This window comes from Haliaeetus albicilla, chromosome 14 (genome assembly GCF_947461875.1).
Source record: "Haliaeetus albicilla chromosome 14, bHalAlb1.1, whole genome shotgun sequence".
Classification (NCBI taxonomy): Eukaryota; Metazoa; Chordata; class Aves; order Accipitriformes; family Accipitridae; genus Haliaeetus; species Haliaeetus albicilla.
In genome coordinates this window covers 35225131-35241677 of record NC_091496.1, presented here as the reverse complement: position 1 = coordinate 35241677, position 16547 = coordinate 35225131, and the positions used below count along the sequence as shown (strand labels likewise).

The following is a 16547-nucleotide window of genomic DNA, read 5'->3' as shown; positions in this document are numbered from 1 at the left end:
TCTATCACTATAAGCTATATTAACACAATATTAGTATATTGTAAAAGTTGTGAAGAGAAGCTTCATATTAAACATCAACATAATTTATCATAGAATCATAGAATCATAGAATGGTTTGGGCTGGAAGGGTCCTTAAAGATCATCTAGTTCCAACCCCCCCTCCCATGGGCAGGGACACAGCTTTTTATCAGTACATTTTCTAATATGATAATGGAGTCTGGTAATAGTAAAAATAGCATTATGCCAGTTGGGTAATAAAAGCAATTATAAAAACCAAGGGTCGGGTATTTGGATAGAAAAATCTATGAAATAATTGCTTACATTGTACTGAATTTAAACAAACAGTTCTGTAACCATTTTTTTTCTTTCTGTTTGTGATTTATTTCCACACATTAAGAACTCAGAAGAACATCATATAAAGAAAAGGACAAAGATGTGGATGTACTTGCAAGCATTGTACCAAAATGTTTCTGAAGCTGACTCTGAGCAGCTGCAGAATGATCTAGATGGCTGATTGTTAAAAAATACAGACAAAATTCAACACCAATAATTGCACAGAAATGCACATGGAAAGAAAAACAATCCTAGATATAGATACAATGACACGCATCAGTGTAACTCTTCCCACTGGGAAAGAGATTTTGGGAGCTTTTTGGTATAGTTCTCTGACAGTCTGAGCTTGATGCTCAGTAATGGTCAGAAACCAATCACAGTAACATGATTTATTAGCAAAGGAATGTAAAGCAAAGCAGGAATCATAATTATACCAATGTGTAGAAGTGGGATTTGCAAATTGTAAATATTTCATCAGTTTCTGGAAATGCAAACACATAAAAACCTCCAAACCTGTAAAGAGCATGGAGAAGGGTGTGTGGCATGATAAGAGGTAAGAAATTGCTTAGGACAAGTGAAAAATGAAATAAAGACATAGGGGTTTCCATTCTGATTGCTTTCCCTTCAGATATATAATTTCTAGATTACATGCTTGGCGTGTTTCTTTATCAAAAGGAAATAATTTAGTATCCATGATGCTCTTTAAGATTGTCTGTATTTGCTCTAAATTAAGTGTTTGAAAATTAGACACCTGTCTTAGCTATTCACCTTAGCTATGCTATCTAATCAATAGGGGAAAACAGACACTACAGAAGAGTTTCATCTCACCTTAACATAGCAATCCAAAATTGCTCCAATTAATTGCCTTTGAGATGTCTATTTCCATCCATTCATTTTAAAGACAGCTTAGAGTGACTACCTCAGCTACAGTAATGTGCTACTGGTATTTCTGCCATATATATGTGCTCCTCCTTATTTACTATATATACAGCATCCATATCCATATAGCATATACATGACATCTATATATACAAATATAACAGTTCAAGGACGTTTTTGGTTTTGGTGTGTGCATAGAGATGATAGCTCTTTGGTCTCTGTCGTGGTTTAACCCCAGCTGGTAGCTCAGCCCCATGCAGCCTCTTGCTTACTCCCCCCCGGTGGGATGGGGGAGAGAATTGGAAGGATAAAAGTGAGAAATCTTGTGCGCTGAGACAAAGACAGTTTAATAGGGAAAGCAAAAACTGCTCATGCAAGCAAAGCAAACCAAGGAATCCGTTCCCCACTCCCCGTGGGCAGGCGGGTGTTCAGCCATCCCCAGGACAGCAGGGCTCCATCACGCCCAACGGGGACTGGGGAAGACAAACGCCATCGCTCCCAACGTCCCCCCTTCCTTCTCCTTCCCCCAGCTCTATATGGGGAGCATGACGTCCTACGGGCTGGGATCTCCCTTGGGTCAGTTGGGGTCGGCTGCCCCGGCTGTGTCCCCCCCCAACCCCTTGTGCCCCCCCAGGCTCCTCGCTGGTGGGGTGGGGGGAGAAGCAGAACAGCCCTTGGCTCTGGGTGAGCACTGCTCAGCAGGGACGGAAACATCCCGGGGTTATCAACACTGTTTCCAGCACAGATCCAGCACACAGCCCCATACCAGCTACTGTGGAGAAAATTAACCCTATCCCAGCCAAACCCAGCGCAGTCTCCAACACTGTCCAGCAGAAATCCTCTGTAAAGATGAAAGGTTGATCAGTTTTCCCTTTAATTCTGTGATGGCTAACTTGTCATCGACTGTTGGCCATTATTTTACTATACAAACCTCTAATGGAGGAGAAATCAGCTAGACAGCAGTTTATACAAAAAAAGCCTGGAAAAAAGTATCCATTGGGGATGCAAAACTATTTCTAGCATGCATGTGCAATAGCAACGGAGAGAGGAGGGTCTGCATATTGTATCTACTGCTCACCTCCGTACAATGTCTGCTTATTTCAAAGAAGCTTCTACTGTTTCAAGAGATGTTACTAATTCCAGGGGAAAACACGTTTTCAGTGAAATGTGATGATTTGAATGGAATGTGAAGACATGAAGTAGTAATGGTTAACAGGTCATGGGTTAATGAAATAGTTTTTCAGTTCCCTTGCAAACTGTGGTGGTTTTTCCTACTTTTGAAAAAAATCAGGGTGTTAAAGTCTGAGTGCAAAGACTTACTTGCAAAGATTATAATTAAAGTTCAAAGCCAGTTGTAGTAGGAGCCAGTTATAGCCAAAATATCACATTGTATATGTGGGTAGGATTTTGCTGCGTGGTTTTATCTATTTAAGTCTGTAGTATTTCCATTTTTATTGTTACCTGAGAAATCTGTTTCCAGCATAGTTTGTTCATGATGCTACTAACCCATTGTAAATACATAAGATTTTTTCTTCAGACCCTGCATAGCCTTCCTGTCGGATTTTGAAATTATTTCATAAAATTATTGTTGACTTTACCATGCTTAATGATCTGTAACCTTTTTATATCAACCATTTGCGTATTCCTAATGGAAATATTGTGAGGTATTTCTCTCTCAGCTGTTTGCTAGCCATGAATATCACCTCACAACATTTAGATAGAAAGGCATTTTTTTCCCCATATTCCCGTATCACATGTTTTTGCTTCTTGCCTTCCTTAGCTTAGCATTAACATGTATCTTAAACTGAATTTGCAAAGCTGATGTGAAATGAGGTGCATAAATATGCATTCTGTCGTATATTTGTATATTTATGCACAACACGGTGAGGTTGCAGACCTAAACCTTTTACATTCAGTAGGAAAAGTCCAATTTAAAAATGCAGGACTGACATCAGGTCCAGTGAAAGCACGGTGTTATGTTAAAGAAGGAAAATAAAAGTATCAGGAGTGAGTACAGATTTAGATATGGAAGAATATTCAGTAGAATTAATTGACATTATCCTTTTTATTCCTAAGCAGTGAATACAAAAGTTATTTTATTCCCAGCCATTATTATTCTTTATATCCAGTAAGAACTGGGGAAAATGTGTAGTGATTTGTAGTATAAAGAAGACAAGTTTTGTTTGTGCTAGAATCAGAAATATGAAATACGTGGTAATTTCATTCTTGGAGTGTCCCTTTTGTTATGACAACTATTATATTTGTTTTTTATTAGGTAAGAAAGATTATCTTTCATCTTAACAAATGCCTTGCTCTTTTACTTGCTAATGAGAAAAAACACCTTCCACAGAAAATTTAGTTGTAAATTTTATCAGTAAAAGTCTGCCCTATTTAACATAGTTCTTTTCTAGTCTTCTGTGTGTTCAGGTTATTAAAGAATGCTATTGGTATTTTTGTAATTTTTTGTGATATTATTAGTATGGTGTCAGTATATACATGGGACATCAACACTGGAGTTAGAGAAAGAAAGAAAAAAAAAAAAAAGCAAAAATGCTTTTGTGTTCCAAGGAGTTAGTAAACTTTCATGAATTCAGAACTAAACTTCTGGACAGTAAGTGGGACAGGAGAGGATCCTTCCGAGGGAACAGTTTATTGCAAAGTTCAAATCAATCATAATTCAAAACAATATAAATTCCAGATTTTTCCTCATTAAAATATTTTTCCTTTCCAAAGTGAGACCTGTCCCTGTCCATCCTCCATTAACTCATATTTTTTGAACCTCACTGCCTCTTCTCTCAAATTAATACCCAAAACATGAGACTAGTGTGTAACAGAAAAGGTCTGTCTCCATGTCTCCTGTTGCATTTCATTTTCCATATATATATATATTAACTGAAGAGTCATTTCAGCCTTATCATGGTGTTTCAAAGGAGTAAATTCTAGTTTCAGAATAGTTTCTCAGTTTCCCTCTCTCAACCAAGAATATTTAATCATTTATATGAAAAGAAGCAACTGCATAGATCTGTTAATGTTTAAGACAATCACCTGGCCTGTACAAAGGGCAGGTGAGTTCAGGAAACTCTCTAAACTTGAAATAAATATTGGAGTCATCCTTAAATCTATCTGATCCCTTTCAGACTGATTATCTATGATCTCCTGAAGTTCAATACTTTGTCAAGAGGCCATAACATGGCTGGGTATAGCCAAAGTTATGCTTAAAGCATGGAGAGGTAACCTATATAGCAATGTACAATATGTTATTGGATACTAAAAAATGTAAGAAATGGTTGAGGAGAAGGTAGTAGTTTAGTTCTGTTTGAGGAGGAGGTAGTAGTTTAGCTCTGTTTAGAAGTGCAAATTAACTGAGAGTTGGCACACAACTTATAAAGACAGTTTTAGAAGATTTCATAAGATTTGGTCAGCCAAGATTGAACAAGAGACCCTGTTGTACTGACCATAAAATGAAGGGTGGCGTAGCTTATGTTGTGTTTCCTTACCTTTTATGTTCAGGGTGCTTAAACGTTATCTGGAATCTTTACAGGTTTATTTTTCTAAACTTTTTTTTTTTAATAACAGGAGTTTTCTCTGAACACGTGACTTTCCCACATATTTTCCAAGCATTTCCTTTCATACTCATGTGACCTACGTACAGTCTCCATTCTTCACTTCCTATCATGCAAATGGGCCTAATATCCCTGTTTAAAAAAAACACTTTTCTTCCAAGTCCTGTCTTAAACAGACAATTAGCCTTACAAATTGAACTCTAATAATTTCTTTCCCTCCTTGACAGATTGCTCCATCTCTGCAACATAGTGAAATACATGTGCTTCACAAGCGTGGCTGTGAACAAAAGCTGGCTCATAGACATTCTCTTCCCCTTCCAAGGGAAAGGAGAAGGGAGAAGGATTATTTGTAATGACTCTCTTCAGAAGGGAGTTTACAGCTTTAGTCTCAAAGAAACCATTTATGCTAAGGGACATGAAGTCCAGAGCTCTGCCTGTCATCTTTTTGTGTGTGTGTCTACTCCAAAAGAAGAGCATCTGTTTTAAAAACCTTTGCTTCTGTTACATATTTCCTAAATTGGACACACAGGTAGTCTCAATAAGAAATAATAGCTGTCTTACAGATATTCAGTTCCCTAGCTTTTGATAAGCTACAATATCAGTTCAAGAATTTTTCTTCTGTTTTTCTGAAAAACTATGATTAGCAAAATTGAAAATGAAAAATAAGTCCGTGACAAATAAGGTCGGCCTTGCTCCTGAATTTAATTTGCTCTTAGCATGCTGGTATTACTGCTATGGCTATTACGACATTTCTATGAATAAATAGTTCATATTATAAAGAGATCTATTTCCATTTCAAGTAGTGCTTTTTCATTTTTCACTAGAAATATTCAATCAGAATGTGATTTACAAGTATCACCTAGTTTTTTTGTTACAATGTTTTTTTTGTTAGATACTCACCTACACATTCATACATATATAGGCATACATATGTTCATGTATATTTTTATACAGTTTTGAATCTGCCAGTTTGAATTATGAAATCTTATAACTACTGCAAACAGAGCAAGCAATTCTTGTTGTATCAAAAAAGACTCAATATACAAACTATGATGATTATAATAAAATTTCATGACAGTGAAAACATTAACATTTCAAATATGATGTTAGAGTGACAAAATCACCTTTGCAATGTGTCTTTATATACTTCTTCAATCTTCCAGAATCTCACTTTTATGTGAAAATGCTGTCAAAGAAATGAATGCAGTACATTTTTAGGTAACCCTGGAATCACTACGTTTAGGGCTTAGAAACAGATCAAAGGAGAGCTACAGAAGTTAAATAGAGAGGAAATCCTTATGTTGTTTCTAGATGTGAGACCCTAGGGAGCATATGTTTGAATGAATAAGCAAATAGAGCTGCAATGATTAGACAATTTAATGTTATTTCAGAACAGTTACTGCAGATGAGCTGAATTTCTGTAAAATGAGAAGACAGTCAACCAGTTTAAACTTGCAAGTATAATCTCAGAGGATCAACTATGCCTCATAGAATATTTAGTCTTCTGCCATCATGAAAGTACCTTCTTCTGTTTTCTGGTTCTAGATGCTGAATGCCATACTCTCATAGAGATCACATGTAATTGCAAAATTTCAAAGCAACTGGGTTTTGTGTCTATAATGCTGTTATGAAGGAATATGTACACTGGGTGCCAAAGCTAAAAAGGTTTGTTGGGGTTTTTTTTTGTCTTTTTTTCCACAGAAAAACTTTGTATTTGACAGGATAAACATTACAAGTTTACACAGTTGAAAAAATATTTCACAGGGAAAACATTAATCAGTTTTCCATTGAGATATTCTGGGATAGTTGGAAGACATGTTTACTGAAATTAATCTTATGTTTGCAGTTTTTTAGTTTGCTCTAGTACATAAAATGAAATCAAGTTTTGGTCTGAGAAAGCAGTTAATGCCTGCCTGCAACTATGCCTAAAATATATAGTCTGGGAACATCCAGTCTGGGTCTTTGGACACAAATGCATGTTTGTGTCCAAAAAAACCAGGAGTGCATTATCTCCTTTCCATATGTGACCTAGTTAACATAAAAGGAAATCTGGAAGTGTGGCCAAGCCAGGAGCCGTGGCATGTTTCCCAACTCACTAAATCAGAGAAACAAGTCTGTGGAGCATAATGGTTGCCTAAAAGAAGTCAAACTATACTAAGTAAGTTCAAGTAGAAAAAACATATTTTGACTAAACACTACATTCCCATGTAGAAATTGCAGAAAAAGTCATTAATAAAAGAGATACTCTTTTGGCAGTAGAGAACATCTCCGAAGTTTGAATACCTACAAAGTACATACAAAATTGCAGCTGGATTGGAAAGCAGTCCCTTTTTGTTGTGATTGCTAATTATCTCACATCTCTTCTTGAAGTGCTTTCTATAGAAAATGAAAGCTATTAAGGGCATTTTCCATATTCTTTTAAAGGACAGATAACTTCATAATATTTTGGATTACTGGCTAGTATTGTACTATTCAAGCTGCTACCTTAGTGTACAATAACTCCTTGGTATTATCTTCTCTGTTCCCAGGCAAATCTTTCAAGCTCCATGTCTGATTAGAAATAGTTTGTATGAAAGTAAGACAATTTGGAGAACAGTCCATCTTACCACAAAAAAAAAAAATCATCCAACTAAGCAAGAATTGCTCAAAATTTCTTGAATCTTTGTATGGAAGAAACCCCTAATAACAGACTAAAAATATATTTGGGGCCATTGCTTATGTGGGCTTCTACAGGTAAGTCAGCCAGAAGAGGAAGCTCAAAGAAAGCATACCCCCCGATGAACACGACTGGCAAACTGGTAACAATGGACAAAGAGAAGGCTGAGGTACTCAATAACTTTTTTGCCTCAGTCTTCACTGGCAACCTCTCTTCCCACACCTCTCGAGTGGATGGACCATAAGATATGGACTGGGGGAGCAAAGTCCCTCCCACCGTAAAAGAAGATCAGGTTCATGACCACCTGAGGAACATGAACCAACATAAGTCTGTGGGACCTGATGAGATGCATCCCAGAGTCCTGAGGGAATCGGCTGATGTGGTTGCTGAGCCACTCTTCATGATATTTGAAAAGTCATGGCAGTCAGGTGAAGTCCCTGGTGACTGGAAAAAGGAAAATATTGCCCCTTTTTTAAGAAGGGTAGAAAGGAGGACCCTGGGAACTACCGACCTGTCAGCCTCACCTCTGTGCCTGGGAAGATCATAGAATGGATCCTCCTAGAAGCTACGCTAAGGCACATGGAGGACAGGGAGGTGATTCAAGACAACGAGCATGGCTTCACCAAGGGCAAGTCCTGCCTGACCAACCTAGTGGCCTTCTATGATGGAGTGACTACATCAGTGGGCAAGGGAAGAGCTATGGATGTTGTCTATGTGGACTTCTGTAAGGCCTTCGACATGGTCCCTCACAACATCCGTCTCTCTAAATTAGAGAGAGATGGGTTTGGTGGATGGACTGTTCGGTGGATGAGGAATTGGTTGGATAGTTGTATCCAGAGGGTAGTTGTCAATGGCTCAATGTCCAGATGCAGATCGATGACAAGTGGTGTTCCTCAGGGGTCTGTATTGAGACCAGTACTGTTCAATATCTTCATCAATAACAGACAGTAAGGTCCAGTGCACCCTCAGCAAGTTTGCAGATGACACCAAGCTGAGGGATGGGATGCCATCCAGAAGGACCTGGACAATCTCAAGAATTGGGCCCAAGTGAACCTCATGAAGTTCAACAAGGCCAAGTGCAAGGTCCTGCACCTGGGTCAGGGCAACCCCTGCTATCAATACAGGCTGGGGATGAAGGGATTGTGAGCAGCCCTGCCGAGAAGGACTTGGGGGTACTGGTGGATGAAAAGCTGGACATGAGCCAGCAATGTGCGCTCGCAGCCCAGAAAGCCAACCGTATCCTGGGCTGCATTAAAATAAGTATGACCAGCAGGTCGGGGGGGGGGATTCTGCCCCTCTGCTCTGCTCTGGTGAGACCCCCCCTGCAGTACTGCATCCAGATCTGGGGTCCTCAGCACAGGGAAGACATGGACCTGTTGGAGCGGGTCCAGAGGAGGGCCACCAAGATGATGAGAGGGCTGGAGCACCTCTCCTATGAAGACAGTCTGAGAGAGTTGGGGTTGTTCAGCCTGGAGAAGAGAAGGCTCCAGAGAGACCTTATTGCGGCCTTCCAGTACTTAAAGGGGGCCTACAGGAAAGATGGGGAGGGACTCTTTAACAGGGAGTGTAGTGGTGGGATGAGCGGTAATGGTTTTAAACTGAAAGAGGGTAGATTTAGATGAGATATGAGGAAGAACTTTTTTACAATGAGGGTGGTGAAACACTGGAACAGGTTGCCCAGAGAGGTGGTAGATGCCCCATCCCTGGAAACATTTAAGGTCATGTTGGACGGGACTCTGAGCAACCTGATCTAGTTGAAGATGTCCCTGCTCACTACAGGGGGGTTGGACTAGATGACCTTTAAAGGTCTCTTCCAACTCAAACTATTCTATGATTCTAAGATGACTGTGTGATCACTAGAACAGATGTAAGTGGAGCATGAAGAGTACTTGTCATTACTGTTCACATGGTGAAATTGGAGTTTCAAAGAGAAACACTTGCAGCAAATAATGTGTGGGGAACGTCATTCCATATTTTGTCATTATTCAGTGGACTTTGAGAATTGAACACAAACTTGCACTATTTTGTTTCAAGTTTCTCTTAACTAGTTTTAAATTCATCTTACATTAAGGTAATATGCACTGTAGACAGTGAAGGAGTGTGCCTGGTGAATGAACAGTAATAACAAACACAAGTTAAGTAGAAATCTCAAAAACTCTGGAATTCCAGGATTTCTAGAATTTGTTTGGTTTTGTTCAAATTTTTCTCAGCCTCTCTTTCTGTAAGTAGGTCTATAACACAGTAATTTTAATATAATACGGTGATTCTAGTTGTTGAACTATTTTACCTGTCTTGTTTTCCACCCTACTTTTGTCCCTGTTTTTAAGGAATTGGTCCCTGGCTAAATGCTTCTGCCTACTTGAGGAATCTGCAAATCTACAAAGAATCAACATTTGCCATCCTATTTCCCCATGAATCTTGCTTTAATGAATATTTTGGACCAGATCGAGTTCTCAGCACCCATGTAAGGAATTATCATAGTCAGTATCTAGTGAGATAGCCAGTCCTTCAAGTCAAATATATCCTGAAGAATCCTAGATGAGAGCCATTCCAAAATGCATTTCTGAAAAAAAAGATAGAAATGTTTGTGTTAGTTACCTATATGTTATTGTTGTGCCTGACCGTAGATGTCCAAGGCTGTCCTTTTGGAACCACTACTGATTTAGATTAGTGGAGTGTACATGATGAAGAAGAAGACCACAAAGCTTAATATATGTTTTAACATTTCAACTGTCTTGAAAATCTTTACAAATGTATATTATTTCTTATAGAGCAATCGCACTATGACTATGCCACTGAAATTCCTCTTTACCTCAGCACTCAAAACATTTGAGGGACAATAATCTCTTTTAAGAACATTTTCTTGGGTGATAAAAGGAAGTTTTTATTTCCTCTTCTAGCCAAGGTGACTACTAAGGTAACATGGACAAAAAGAGTTTTATTCATCATTAACTTCACTGGCAGTAAGGGTGGAAGATCTTTTAACTGGTTGCTTGGAATATGGTTTTAGAAACTTCTTTGCACTGTTGGTAGACTGTAGAGCTGTTGTTTGGTGGTGAAGGTTATGATATTTATTCCTGGATTGGAATTTTAATTTGAGTGAGTAAAGCTGAGAAGTTTTTGGAAAAGCAGAAGGAGATTCAAAGCAAAATTATAAATAATGGAATGCTAAAGGGAAGCAGGAGTCAGTGAGACTTTGCTTTGCTTTTTGGAGCCACAGGTAAGGACATGGTAGAACTATATTTTCCCCCTCTAGGAAATAATACTGCAAGATGCCATTAATGTCAAACTCTATTGAAATGGAATTTCCTGACAAAAAGTGGGAACACAGCAGAGCATCGTCAGAGCTGGGAAGTTTTGAGAAATATAAATCTAAAGGCTGGATTTTCTCATACGTTTATTGCATTCTCTTTCTCTGCTGAGTAGAAGGGGTTGTAATAGTGTCAGTTTATTGCTGATAAAGCTGTATTCTCTGATAGAACTCCATATACTATACTAAGAGTGTAAGTACAGAGAAAAAAGCGGCTCCAGAGAAGCATGTTTTAAAATATGAAGAGCCATTGTTTTGTAGATTTGCTTTTGCTTTGTTTTGTTTGTTTTTTTCTCACAAAAACACCTTAGCAGTAAAAGGGAAACTTTAATGTTAATCAGGATTTGTACACAGGCAACAGATGATAAAGAGGTGTCAGAGTGTGTGTTTCCATCATGAGTTTCCTAAGGGCCCAGTAGGAAATGAACCTACACAGCGGTCACAGCCAGTACGTATCAGACTCCCCAAAAATTCTCTTTGCAATAAAAGCAACCTCAGCTGTTGGAGATATCACTGGGCTGCATAGGAGAGATGGAGGACAAACACATTGTGAATTTTGTTGTTGAAATAATTTCTGTTTATTATTCTTATTCTCTCATAACTTAAGACTGGGGCATCTTTGAAGTAGCAAAGCATTCTATGCCATCATGTATTCTATGCATTTTTTATGATAATTACTTAAAATTAAGAATTAAATCAAGGGTTTGACATAGAATGAAACTTTTCTTTCTCTCTTTCTTTCTTACTTTCTTTTTAATTTCTGTCCTCAGGCAAAAGTATATAATACAGTTCAACACTGAGTTTCCTTCTTGGATTACTGCAGTATCCTTTTAAAGTATAAGAAAGATCTTAGGGCTCAGACAGGCTCCACAAAACCTTTCCATGTAAATACCGTAGTGTAATATATTTTGATATCTTATTTAGATTCCAGACCGGGTAACCAGATTCAGCCACACACTTCTCTGTGTTTCAGCTGAGAATTTCAAGGCTGGCTGTGAGGTGCAGTGAGGGTCTCCTGTTGACAGTATGGAAGACTACAGGGACTTCATTAGATACAGTACGTGTAGAAAAACAGGCATGTTTATAGGTGGTATCTAGAGGAATGGCACAATAGGGAAACATTTGAGTTATGCAACGATCCTTTAGTAGGCCATCAAGATTATCAGGATAACAGGGTACATAGAGGAATAGTTTTATGTAACATTTTCCCTAAGTTTTTGGGTTTTTAATTGACAAATTCCCTCAAGAAACTTAAGGTGTGGTTGTAAGTCATTCATGAACCAACACTTACAGTCAACCACCTTACCTGAGGCAAGCAAACAAATCAGAAAACAAGACTATAGGCCTAAAATTTGGGGAATCATGGGAGTTGTAGGAGGTGACCAACTTTTTGATCTTTTGAACCCGGTACTTCCAACTGGAATAAGTGAACTTCTTACATTCCTTGACCTTCGGTGGTAGAACTTAGCTTAATAATAATGAGGTTTTGATGGCATCTCTGCTGAATCATCCAACATTATAAATTGGGGGGGGAACCTTATTAAAGTTTATAACTTGAGAGTTTCTAATTCACAGTTAATTATTTCACTTAAAAATACCTGTGTGTCCTGGTTTTGGCTGAGATAGAGTTAATTTTCTTTGCAGCAGCTGGTATAGTGTTATCTTTTGGGTTCAGTATGAGAAGAATGTTGATAACACACTGATGTTTTAGGTTGTTGCTAAGTAGTGTTTATACCAAGTCAAGGATTTTTCAGCTTCTCTTGCCTAGTCAGCAAGAAGGCTGGAGGGGCACAAGAAGTTGGGAGGGGACACAGCCGGGGCAGCTGACGCAAACTGGCCAAAGAGGTATTCCATACCATGTGATGTCATGCCCAGTATATAAACTGGGGGGAGTAGGGGTGGGGGAATCTCTGCTGGGGAGCTGACTGGGCATCAGTCGGCGAGTGGTGAGCAATTGCATTGTGCATCACTTGTATATTCCAATCCTATTATTATATTATTCTTATTACTATTTTCTTCCTTTCTGTCCTATTAAACTGTTCCTGTCTCAGCCCATGAGTTTTACTTATTTTTTTCCTGATTCTCTCCCACTGGGTGGGAGGGAAGTGAATGAGCGGCTGCGTGGTGCTTAGTTGCTGGCTGGGGTTAAACCATGACACTGGGGAAAAAAAAGCACTAAATTTGCAAGATTTTGAAATGCGTTTAGAAGCATTACATCATGCTTGGTGCTACTCCTATATAGACAGTTTTCTATGCTAAACAGGGAAAAGTGTGGTTTATTATCAAGAGAGTGTGAAAATTGTTGCAATGGTCAGGTTGGGTGAGTGCAGTTTGCAGTGTTCTCCGACTATGGGTTGGTCTGAGTTGAATTTTGGAATTATGAATTTTGGATTACTTTTGGCCCAAGGTTTTGGAAACAAAATCCTCATTTACTTGATAATACAGTTGTCATTAGAAAGATTGAAAGCATCCCCATGGAGTGATGAACCATTCAGTAATGTTATGCATCCCAGATGGAAAGGTGGGATTGGCCAACCAGAGGCCTCCTCTCTACACCCCCTTCTTGGGGCATTTGTATCTAACTGACAGTCGTGTGGAATTTACTCTGCAAATACCAGATGATGCATCTGGAGTCATACAATGCAACTTCTGTTCTACGATGAGGCACATCAGTAAAAGGAAGGACTATGAGTATGTTAATCATCAAGTCAACAAAATTATATTTTGGAATAAAAAATAACTAATAGGAGAAATCAGAGATGTATTCTGTAAAGGTAGAGAGTATTAAAGATACTGGTGAAATAGTGTCTTAAGCACTAAGTTGTTGCCTTTGATGATCAAGACAGCTGAGCTGCATAAATGTGTAAACATCTAGAATGAGTGGAGAACAAGGGTCAGTACCACCAGCAGATATTGCAAGAGCAAAAGGATAGCTGTGAAAGAATATTTTTGTTATTTATAAATATATCAAAACTATAAAAGCTACAGGGGAAAAAAAGTTATTACTCTTAAAGGGTAGTGTTGGCATATGATCAAATTATTATAAATTTACCATATATCTATATAGGCTGGAAATTTAGAAGCTGTCTTCATAAAGAAAAATTGGACTTCTGTAGGCTGGTAAGTTGACTGTAATCAAAGGTTTTTGTGGATCTTTCCTTAGTTTTCAGTGATGCTTCCATCAAATGCCCTCTCTATAAGAAGACTTTTGATATTTTTTGCAGAGGTAGGGTCTTGAAAAATAAAAAAGGAAATGTAACGATATTGCTCCTTTGATGGGCAATGAAATGTTGCCTCCTAGAGCATGTACACATTGCAAAATGGTAGACATACTGGAATAATTTTAGAAAGTGTAGTCTGTAATAATTTACTTCAGTAGTGATCAAACTAGACCAATATAGGACAAGACACTGGGCTGACAAGATAGGAATGAAAGAGAGACAGGCTATAGATTGCTTGTGAATTTGGGTGGCAAGACTAATAGAAGTTTTGGGGTTTTGTCAGGTCAGAAATCTTGACAGCATGAAAGTTACTTATTGCTTCAGTCTTGCATTACCTGCAGCTTGTTAAGCACTTGCAGTTCCTGTACGTCAATGTTCTCCAGATGGGGAATAAATAGGAGCATTCTGAATAAAGCGAGGATATTTAACAAGCCTATTGTTATGTTTTTTCCTGGGTCCTTTGCATTGAGCAATGTTCGGCATTCAGAGTTTACATTTTGAACAGGTAGATGAGAGAAAGTAAATTAATTTCACTATTAGTATGCTTTTCACTTACAGGTAAAATATAGCAAAACCAGTGGTCAGTACAGAAGGTAAGGCATTTTAGACCTCTTAAATAATTATTTGGCTTGAGTAGTGACTAACATGATAAGAATAGGTAGGAAATTTTAGATTGCTTTCTTATTCTGCTAGAGGATTTACAGCTTATGACAGTCCTGTATGGTGAAAACAATACTTCAAGGTTGGTCTTTCACAATGGCTTTGTACTGAAGTAGAACTGAAAGTAGTGACTTATCTACCTAGCGTCCAGTGAGGGTGATAATGTAGAAAAGATGGACCATGACACTTGCAGAAGAGTGATGTTAATTGAAACAATTTTTGCTGCAGTTCTGTGTTTCTCAGATGTGTTTATACAGCCTCTCCAACAACACACACACAGAAAATTTTGCTTAAATTGTAGAGTTAAATATTTCAGTACTCCAGAAAAATCAATTCATGAGGAGAGACATAATTTATCTGATATTTTAGGGTAAACTGACTTTAATATTTTTATTTTTTTCCTCTTTTTACATCTAGATGTGGTCAGACATGACTGACCACCTATTTTCTAGCTCCACTGGAAATATGCCATAAAGCCTCCATAAAGATGTTTTCTCGCCTGAAGACTCTTTAATAGATTTACACGCATGACAGTATTGTGCAGGGCTATCCAAGTGTGTTGTGAAAGAGCTAGCTTGGTTACTTGTTTATCTGAGCATTGCTCAGCCCATACTAATAGATCTTGTTTCTTAGACCATTGTACTTCTGCTTCTTTACACGGCAGTGCATTTGCCATCAAAGTACAAGGTTTCTCATGTTGTATTCAGTTGTATTTCTACTGAAACGTCCAGACGGAGATGCTGTAGCACCGAGGTCCACAATTTAGGAAAATACTGTTTACCAGGGTCTGAGGTAATATCTTTTGACTATTTTTGCAGTTTTTGACTTTTGGAATACCTTTAAAGTTAAAAGCTGACTCCTGAAACATACATAAGAGCTGATTCTGGGATAGAAGATCTAGATGTTGAGACTGTGAAATACTTCAAAGTGGTCTGTCTTAATGTCTGTATTGGAGACTTCTTGACTTCAAACAAAAAGAACATTCTACAGGTGTTGTCTTCTCTTTTGGACAAAATGTGGAGCCCCATGCTTTTTCCATCTGATCTTCTTAATGTAAAAGATAGGCTAGGACAATCTGGGAGCTTGGATAGACGTTATACATTGTAGGTTTATCCTGTTGCATATTTTTCCTGAAGCCATTAAGTAATGCCTATATCATCTATGCCACAGGAATATAGGTGATTTCTGTCACAGACCCCTTCAGGTGCTACTCCAAAAATTCCATTACTGTGCACCAGTATCTTGTAAGTATTCAGTTGTAATAGAAAGATGAGCATAAATTATTATGAAATTTTCCAATAGTAACATTGGGCAATGACTAGAGCTCTGGAATCTACTCACAGTTCTGCTGGGAGCTTTTCACAGCTCTCTGCCCCATCTGCCTTTCTTCGTAAAGTTAAAATAACAATCTACTTCCATTGTAAATTTGCAGCGAGTTTTCCTGATGGAAAGTTTTGTCTGAATGATGGAAAGAATGCCAACAGTTACCTAACCACATTTCTGTTGCAGACGCATTTATATGCAGGTACAACTTCACAGGTATGGCAGTTATTATGTACTAGCTGCCACATTTGTCTTTTAAAAAGACATTGCTCTTTCAATTCAATACAGACATTCTCTGACAAAAGAAAGTGTTTCATTAATGCTGAGTTAAGGTTGCCTGTGGGTTTGTGCCCTACCTAAGGAGTAGGGTCAGTGAAATTTAACCTTTTAAAACCAGAAAATTCTGAATTATGGGACGTGAAGTTGTTAATCTGCCATCTTTGAGCAATGACCTTAAAAGTCCACAATATACAGATTCAAACTTAGTCTTCGCCAACAAGGTCATATTTCAGAGGAAATAGAGCCCTTGATAACTTTAGGACAATACATAACACCTTTTTTTTAAAACCTTTTTAAAGGTAAAAGGTGTGGCTAAGTGAACC

The 16547-nt window shown here is 38.2% G+C and overlaps 1 long non-coding RNA gene across 1 annotated transcript; it reads left to right on the top strand.

Moving 5' to 3' along the window:
* The first annotated feature begins 13807 nt into the window (after positions 1-13807).
* Positions 13808-15812, top strand: LOC138689049 (uncharacterized). The gene is made up of 3 exons (XR_011327853.1): positions 13808-13861; positions 14521-14555; positions 15040-15812. It is a non-coding gene; the product is annotated as an uncharacterized lncRNA (long non-coding RNA).
* Positions 15813-16547: the final 735 nt, after the last annotated feature.